Source organism: Tenrec ecaudatus, chromosome 16, assembly GCF_050624435.1.
Source record: "Tenrec ecaudatus isolate mTenEca1 chromosome 16, mTenEca1.hap1, whole genome shotgun sequence".
Classification (NCBI taxonomy): domain Eukaryota; kingdom Metazoa; phylum Chordata; class Mammalia; order Afrosoricida; family Tenrecidae; genus Tenrec; species Tenrec ecaudatus.
In genome coordinates, this window is record NC_134545.1 from 28745784 (window position 1) to 28754540 (window position 8757).

At 50.2% G+C, this 8757-nt stretch overlaps 1 protein-coding gene and 1 pseudogene across 1 annotated transcript in view; one reads left to right on the forward strand and one right to left on the reverse strand.

Annotated features, from left to right (window-relative positions):
* Positions 1–1118, forward strand: part of TPST2 (tyrosylprotein sulfotransferase 2) — a 65203-nt gene extending 64085 nt beyond the window's left edge. Inside the window, exon 7 of the mRNA XM_075534314.1 lies at positions 598–1118. The gene's annotated coding sequence lies outside the window, so the exon portion shown is untranslated. The remainder of the gene's footprint in view (positions 1–597) is intronic.
* A 6226-nt stretch (positions 1119–7344) lies between these two features.
* On the reverse strand, positions 7345–7453 carry LOC142430132 (small nucleolar RNA SNORA76; annotated as a pseudogene).
* Positions 7454–8757: the final 1304 nt, after the last annotated feature.

Below are 8757 nucleotides of genomic sequence, written 5' to 3' on the forward strand. Positions count from 1 at the left end.
GGGCAGTGGGCTGCTAACCGGAAGGTCACAAGTTCAAACCCACTAGCCACTCCATGGGAGAATGCTGAGGCAGTGTGCCCCTATAAAGATCCACAGTTTCAGAAGCTGTAAGGAGCAGATCTTCTCTGTCCTGGGCGATCCAATAAGAATCGGGATCTACTCAACAGCAGTGGGTTTTAACTGCTGACAGGAAGCCGTGGTTAGCGGTGCTGTGGGTTAGGAGGTGGGCCGCAAGGTCGGCAGTTCAGAAACAGTGTAAAGGAGGCAACTGTGTAGAAGCGTGGCAGACCATCCCCCAGCCGGGGTGGGCCTGCAGCCAACGGGGCTCCTTCCCTGGCCCCCCAAGCGAGAAAGCCATTGGTATGTGTCCCATCGTCCCTGCCTGCCGGGTGCTCTGCACAAGTGCCCACAAGGTGTTTGGAGAGGAAGGGACCGGGCTCCTGCGCCAGTGCTCCCTGGCCGTCTGGACGTGTGTGCAGAGCTGACAGCGAGTGCATGAGAAGACCCCACGGGCGGGCGGGGGTCCCACAGGGAACCAGACAAGACCTGTTTCGCAAGGGTGGTTCCGAGGCTCACCAAGTCTCCACTCTCTTCCAGGTCTCGGCACCTGGCGTGCCGCTCCCCCAGGAAGAGAAGAAACTTCACCTTCACGTGGAAATCGGACCTCTAATCCAAGCATATTGCTTGCTATATTAATCGCCAAAACAGGACTGCTAATGAGGAATGTATTTGCATATGTGTGCAAAAAAAAAAAAAGCTGGATTGTTGAAGTCTCACTTGAAAGTTCTCAGTCTCCCCAAACACACAGGTCTGGGGAGAGGATCCAGCTTTGGAAACTTAGGTATTTTCTATGTTTTCTCTCCAGAACTTTTTTTTTTAATTAAATGGATCTGCCACCCTCTTTGATTAGAGGGACAGCCTGGGTGGCTCTCTTTGGCCGGGACAAGGCCCCACACACCTGTCTGTGCCTCTCCTGTTCACCCGCACTTTGGATTTAAAGAACCTATTTAAGATTTTAATACATCCGGCTCCTCTGGTTCCCTCTGCAGTTCTCTTTCGTGTGTCCCCACAGGAGGGGGGAGGTGGTTCAAGAAAAGGAATAAAGTGAACGGGGGTCATGTGTTTGTGCCTACTTTGCAGCGTGCATAGATCCCCCAGCCCCACATTGAATTTCGTTGGGGGGCTTGGTCATCAAGCCAGAGCAGAACATGCCCCTGCAAGACACAGCTGAGATCTCTCGCTCTCTCTCTGTCACACACACACACACACACACCCCAAGTGGGGAATTGTGTGGGGTTCTGACAGTAATGGAGCCACACTAAAATCAACAAAGGGGAAAGCAGAGGACTGAGTCCAGGAGAAGTTGGGGGCGGGGGTGGGGGTGGGGGTGGGCAGATGTCTCTCCTGGGGACAGCCAGTCTACACAGCTTGATTCTCCCTGCAGCTGCATTATGGGACCCACACCTGTAGCACGCAGCCATCCGTGGGGCTCCCCTGAACCTTGGTGGCCAGGGTTTGCACTGAGGTTGGTCATGCAGGCTTGGTGCACCTGTGTGACCGGCCGTAGTTCCACCATCTCCAGCCGACCGGTCTCTTTTGCCAGGAGTCAGTGTGTCCCAACCTCCACCCAGATAACCACAACAGAAACCAATGGTTGGCATACACCCTCTGGCCTGGCCCAGGCCCCGGTGTATCTGAAGACTCTTAATAGGCTTTGGTGTGAAGGGCCTAGCCTGCCTTTGGGATCAGCAGGATTTGAACCCCCAAGCCTTCCAGGGTCACCTTTGATTGTATAGCCGCCAAGACATGCGAGAGAGGGCTCGGTCCCAGACCCATTTCAATTCTTCAAGGGACAAGGTGTGTTTCCGCGGACCCCCTTGGCTGACAGCTCGTGAGGCTTTAAAAGGCCATGAGAGGGCTGGGTTTGGGGATGAGGTCTGCTTTCTAGTGTGTGCCTTGAACCTTGGTTCTTTCCTTTAGAAAACACCTCGGGTGGTTGGGCGAGGCAAGGGGACACTACAGTGCTTCCTAAGGCTGCAGTGGAATGGCGTCTTTGTCTCCTGGGGCTGCTGTAACAAGAGGCCACACGCTGGTGGGCTTCAAATAGCAGGGTGTCTGGTCTCACAGTTCCAGAGGCCATGTGGATGCAGGCTGAGGACTGAGAGAATCTCTCTCACTTTTCTCCCACCTTCTGATAGCTCCTACTATTCTGTGGATCCCAGGTAAGAATCATCTGGTGTCTTAGACGGAGTTATCTTAAGAAGCAAAACCCGTGAAACTTATACTTGTGTCAGATGTAGGGCTGGAGGTATCTCCTGGCTCCATGGGTCAGCTGTCAGGCTGGAGCTATCTCCTGACTTACCATAAGTAGAAGCAGGGGCCGATGACCACAGGCAGGTGACTTCAGGGTTGGCAGGTCAGATGGAAGACCACTGACAACTCCCAGGATCGGTAGACAATGTGGCAGGCCATTGCCTCAAGTCCAAAGAACTGGAGGTCAATAAGCCAGATGCAGGATCCAGACCTAGCAGAAAACAAGCAAGCTTTTCTGTAGCTTCCACTTAAACTGGAAGCAGGCCACCCTCCCCCCCGCCCCCCAATGAAACTGACTTCCAACAGTTTGCATCAGTGCTGTGACCCCAATAACCATGTTGCTTCCCACCCTAATCATACAGCTGATTGGCTCCTCCTAGCAGTTCCTATTATTGAAGTGATGTTAGATCACACATGGGTTTACTGGGTCTTAACTGCCAAATCACTGAGAATCCTGCAGCAGCCAAGTTTTCACAAAACCTAATTATCATACATGGTACCCTTTTTCTGCCCTCTTCTGGAATGTCTCCTTTGTGAGGATCCCTGTCATACATGATGAGGACACTCCGTACTACACTTGCAGAACCCTGGTGATGTTGTGGTTTAGGTGTTGGCTGCTAAACACAAGGTTGGCTGTTCGATCCCACCAGCCACTCTACGGGAGAAAGATGAGCCTAAGGAGCAGTTCTAGTCCAGCCTGTAGTGTCACTCGGCACTGGAATTGGCGATGAGTCAGCATTGACTCTAGCAGTGAGTTTGGGTTTGGTTTTGAGCGACCTTATATGACAGGGTTGAGTTTCCTGGGTGGATATATGAGACCACCTCTTCAGGAGTAGAAAGCCTCATCTTTATCCCAAGGAGCAGCTAGTGGGTTCAAACTGCTGACCTTGCAGTTAGTAGTCTGTACTACCAACAAACAAAGAAAAACAGGCTTCTTTGAGTTTTCTCAGCTTCCTCGAGACCACACATGACTCCTCCAAGGGAGCTGCTCCACACCTTCGCAGGCCCCAAACCTAGATCCAGAGTCAGGAGATTGCCTTACGGGGCCTCCACAGCCCCACCATTCACTCCTCCAAACAAACAATTAGCTGAGTGGTGAATGAGAAGCCCCCTTCCTCTAGGGCAGTGGTTCTCAACCTTCCTAATGCCGTGACCCTTTAATACAGTGCCTCATGGTAGTAACCCCCAACCATAAAATTCTTTTCATTGCTGCTTCCTAACTAATTTTTCTACTGTTATGAATCGGGCAACCCCTTTGAAAAAGTTGTTCAACTCCCAAAGGGGTCGCAACCTACAAGTTGAGAACCACTGCCCTAGGGGAAAGCCTAGCTCTGTTCTGATGAGGCGACTCAGGTGCAGCCCCAGCCCCACCCCCAGCTCTGGGGACAGGTCTTCAGAGCTCCCTATCCCAGTCAAAGGTATGTCCCTTCCTGTGTGTCCTGGCTGGATGCACTTTGATCTCACTAGTGCAGGAGCCGTTCTTTACCATCTTGCCATTTAGTTCCGGAGTCCACCCTGCCAAGCATCTGCCTGCAGTAGGCTGTGGTCCCCAGCTTCCAAGATGGCCCGGTGATTCCCACCTCCTGATGTCCTGCCCGTTTGTGTGCAGTCCCTTGTCAGATGGAATACGATTCATGTCACCACATTAAAGAAACCAAAAGCCAACTCACTGTCATGGAGGCAATGCTGACTCATAGAGACCCTACAGGGCAGAGTACGACTTGCCTCCGTGGGTGTCTAGGCTGTAAACCGGGATGGGAGTAGACAGCCTCATCTGCCTCCCTTGGAGTGGATGGTGGTTTCAAACTGCCAACCTTTCTGTTCGTCTCCCTCTACACTACCTGTGCTGCTAAACTGAACTTGGGCATCCTTTAATAGGGGCCCTGGTGGCATAGAGAGTGTTCAAAACCATTAGCAGCTCCAGAGGAGAAAGATGAGGCTGGCCACTCCTGTAAGATTTATAGCCTGAGAACCCCATGGGGGTGGTTCCACTCGGTCCTAGAGCATTAGCGGGGCACTGTGAGCCAGAGTCGACTTGATGGCCGTGCGGTGGGGTTTTGTCTGTCTGACTTCAGATTCATTTCAGTTAAAGATGAACCTTCTGTTACTGTTTTCTGATTTTGCCATCTTGCATGGAACATACTCAGTACAATCTGAATGGCTATTTCATTGGATATCGAATTGAAGTGGGCAGTCGGCCTTTTTATTTGCCAAATCTGGCCCTCCTAAAGGGGACCGGCACGGAAACCAGTTGGAGAGTGTGCAAGTGACAGCATGTGACAGCTGGTGTCTCCTGCCTGGATTCACTGACGCTCCCAGGCTGGATGAGCCAGCCACCATGCCCAAAGGACCCCAGAGCAGTCCCAGGGCAAGTAACTGATCAGACACCATGTGTACTGCTAGTTTATGCTGCTGACCTTTGAGGTCATGATTAAGTTGCGATCCCTAACTCTTGCTTTTTATTTTCATTTATTTATTTGTGTGTATAAGGAGAGGTTTATATAAAGGGTAATTGTACATTAAGAAAACATCCCAGAGGACCTGATGCAAAGGGCTTAAATGGAGAGCAAATGCTTTGAGAATGATTGGGGCAGGGAATGTGCGGATGTGCTTTATACAATTGATGTATGTATATGTATGGATTGTGATAAGAGTTGTATGAGCCCCAAATAAAATGTTTAAAAAAAAAATCCCAGCCCAATCCAAATCACGTCCATAAGTCTGATATTAGCCCATGTGTCAGACAGCAGTCTATAAAGTCCTCTTCAGACTCACGAAACACATGCAATGACACTGAATGTAGAAGATCACAGGCCAGTGGGTAGAGAGTCTCTGGATCCAGTGGCATTGGAAACATCTCAGCGCTGGCAGGGGTCTCTGCATGGCTTCTCCAGCACCCAGGGCTGCATCAGGGTGGGTCCATGTGTCTTGTCAGCTGCTATGTCTCCCAGGGAGTGGCAGAGAGAGAAGTGTCTCCTGCCTCCAAGGAGGAAGTACCAGATTTCCCAGACTTCTCAGGCGGCCATGCCCACACAGAAGTCTCATTGGATATCTCCAGATTGACAGCCTAGACTCCATCCCTACACTCTTTAAAAAAAAAATCATTTTATTAGGGACTCATACAACTCTTATCACAATCCATACATACATCAATTGTGTAAAACACATTTGTACATTCATTGCCCTCATCATTCTCCAAACATCCACTCTCCACCCAAGCCCCTGGCATCTACTCCTCATTTATTTCCCCACCCTCCCCGTTCCCACCTCTAACTCTTGCTTTTAAAACAACTCCATTGCTACCAGGTCAATTCTCACTCCTGGGGATCCTGTAGGTCACAACAGAACTGCTCCACAGAGCGTTTGGGCTGCAAACTAGGAAAGAATCCCTGGTGGTACTGTGAGACCAAGAGGTCGAGAGATGGAACCCACCGCTGCTCCGAGGGAGGAAGCTGTGGCAGTTGGCTTCCGTAAAGAGTGACAGCCTTGGGAACTGAATGAGTCAGGTCAAGGAGTTGGCATGGATTCACAGCAGTGGGTTGAATCCTTATGAGAGTAGAATGCCAGGCCTTTCTTCTGCCATGCTTGTGGGTTGGGACCTAACAAAGACCTAGCCCATCTGTAGCCATTTGCTAATGAGTGACAGGCTGGATGAATGAGGAAGGCGTGGCTCTTCCCTTGACAATGGATCTGCAAGGTTGATTGTTTTACAGTTGGCGGTTTTATGGGCTAGGAACCAGCCGCTCATCATGTGACCACTCAGGCTTTCTGCTCCCTTCAAGAGTCAGGCTCAGAAGCCCACAGGGGCCGTTCTATTCTGTCTGCACACAGGGAAACAGTGAGAAGCTACTTGAGGGCAGTGGGTTTGGAGGGGGTTGGGGCCTCAGGCCTGTGACCCTCTCCTTTCCCAGTTTTCTATAGCAGGACAGAGTTTCCCAAGGCCTTAGAGAAACCATCTGTAAGAAACAAGTTATCCAACCAAAATCCAAACTCACTGCCCTCCAGTCGATTCTGACTCATAACAAGCCAACAGGACACAGAACTGCCCCAGTGGGTTTCCAAGGCTGGCACCTTTGCAGGAGCAGACAGTCTCATCTAACCCCACAGAGTCGCTGGTTTGCTTGAACCACCGACCTTTTGGCTAGCACTACACCACCAGGGTGCCTCCAGAACACGCAACGGGTCATCAACCTTACTAATATCACTGGATCTGGATTCTCAGTTCTGCCAGACTCGGGACCAAATTGACCTTTGAGCCAACATTCAAAAGGATTCTGAATACACTCTGTACAACGCACATCACTTGTCTTGGGAAAGTTTCTTGCGCTAGACTTTAAATACATCAGCTTGGAAATGCCACTGATGGTTCATTTCCATGGTACCAACCCGTTTAAAGTTGGAGCTGAGCAAGATCTTTTTTTAAATCCATCGTCCTTTTGGGAGTGCTCTGGAAGCAGTGTCATATGGCGGAGGCCGCTTTAAGGTGCGTGCACTCCGGAGTGGTCACAGGAAGCCTCTGGGAAGGGTGGGGACCTGCAGGGATGGTGTGTGCAGTGGGCTTGCAGTCTCACTCCGAACACACAAGACGCTCTGTAGATACCCGCCTCGCTGAGCAAGCAGCATGGTGTTGTGACCTGATACCAGTGCGAATGTTAGTCCTCTAACTTGACCTTCCGGGATCCCCACCTGGCGCTGACCTTGCACTCTCTATGTGTCCCTGCAGACCAGACCTCTACATTCCCTAGTGTTACTGTAACACAAAGACCACAGTGGGGAGCTTTAGAGAATCGCAGTGGTACTTCAGGAAGCTAAAAGAGCGCCCCCTAGTCCCCATGAGTATCTCTGCATCTTACTTGCTCTTTTAATAGCTCAGAAGTAATTAGATTTAGAACCCATCCTACTCCAGCGAGGACTAGTTAACATAACAACAAAAGTCAGTTTTCCAAAGAGGATTCTTTCCACAGAGTTAGGATCTCAACACATCTTTAGGGGTCTGGGACACACACACACAAACACACACACACACACACACACAATCACAGTTAAGAGGGCCTCCCGCAGAGGCTTGGTGGCCCATTATTCAAGCATCTGCTCTGGCACTGCAGCTTAACCCCTGGTGCAGCGGGGTTAAAGGCAGCTCTTGGGCATCATTGCAAAAGAGCCTCCATGACCTCATCTGTGAATGAAGAGGGGTGGACCAAGGAGTGTCAGAGGACCCAGTCAAGCTGATGCCAACGAGTCTTGTTCATTGGCAACCCACTCTGGGAAGGCCACATGTCTGAGCATCTCATTGGGAATCTAGGTACGGGCCTGGGTATCACTGAGTTTCAAAGCAATGGTTTTCTTAGATAGTGATGGGACACCAGGATGGGCATCAATCGATCACACGAGGGACCGAGTCCAAATTTCTGGTTTGGTTATGTTTATATTTTTCTTAAAGACAGGGTTCTCTACTCCCATAAACAGTCTTGAAAACTAACGTGGCAGTTTTACCCTGTCCTATAGGGTCACTAGGGGCCAGAATTGATTCGATGGCAATGAGATTTTTGGTTTCCTCATTTACCAGACGCTGGTTCCTTTATCCCAGAAACCCGACTGATCTTTGAGACAAAGATGCTTCCCTTGCAGAGGTATAAGATTTTTGTCTTTTAAATGAAAACAGGCACAGCGGTGGAGTAAGCTCCGCCTAGAGCAATGGTGCAAATGCTCCTGAAAGTTCAGCTGCAAAACAAAAGGCTGGAGGGTCAAGTCCACCCAGAGGCTCCTCTGAAGACAACATTGACCATCTGCTTCCCCAAAATCAGTCATCGCAAGCCAATGGGGCCCTGCTCTACTCCTGCGGGATTTCTGAGGCTATCTGCCTGTCCAGGAGCAAACACCATCATCTTTCTCAGCTGGTGGGTTTGAACCACCGGCAGTTCCAGGAAAGAAGACTTGAGAACTCTAGAGTTTGCCTATTTATTCGTGTACACCCTCAAACGCCTTTGGAATGCAACCTTCTGTGTCCAGGATGGTACTTCTACTGAATACCCCAGGAATGGGTATTCATTGCCTCATATGCCTGTGAAATTTGCACGTTGAATAAGTAAGACCACAGAAGAATCGATACATTTGAATTGTGGTGCTGGCGACGAATATTGATAGTACTATTGAATACTGAAAGACTGTCAAAAAGACAAAGTGATCCGTATTGGAAGAAGGCCAGAGTGCTCCTTGGAGGCAAGGATGGTTAGACTTCCTCTTACATACTTGGGACATATTGTCAGGAGAGACCAGTTCCTGGAGAAGGACATCATGTTTGGTAAAGTGGAGGGGGTGGCGAAAGAGGGAGGCCCTTGACAAGATGGACTGACACAGTGGCTGCTTCAAGGGACTCAGGAGCAATTGTGAGGATGGTGCAGGACCATGCAGTGGGGTTGTGTGCGTGTGTGTGTATAAGGTTGA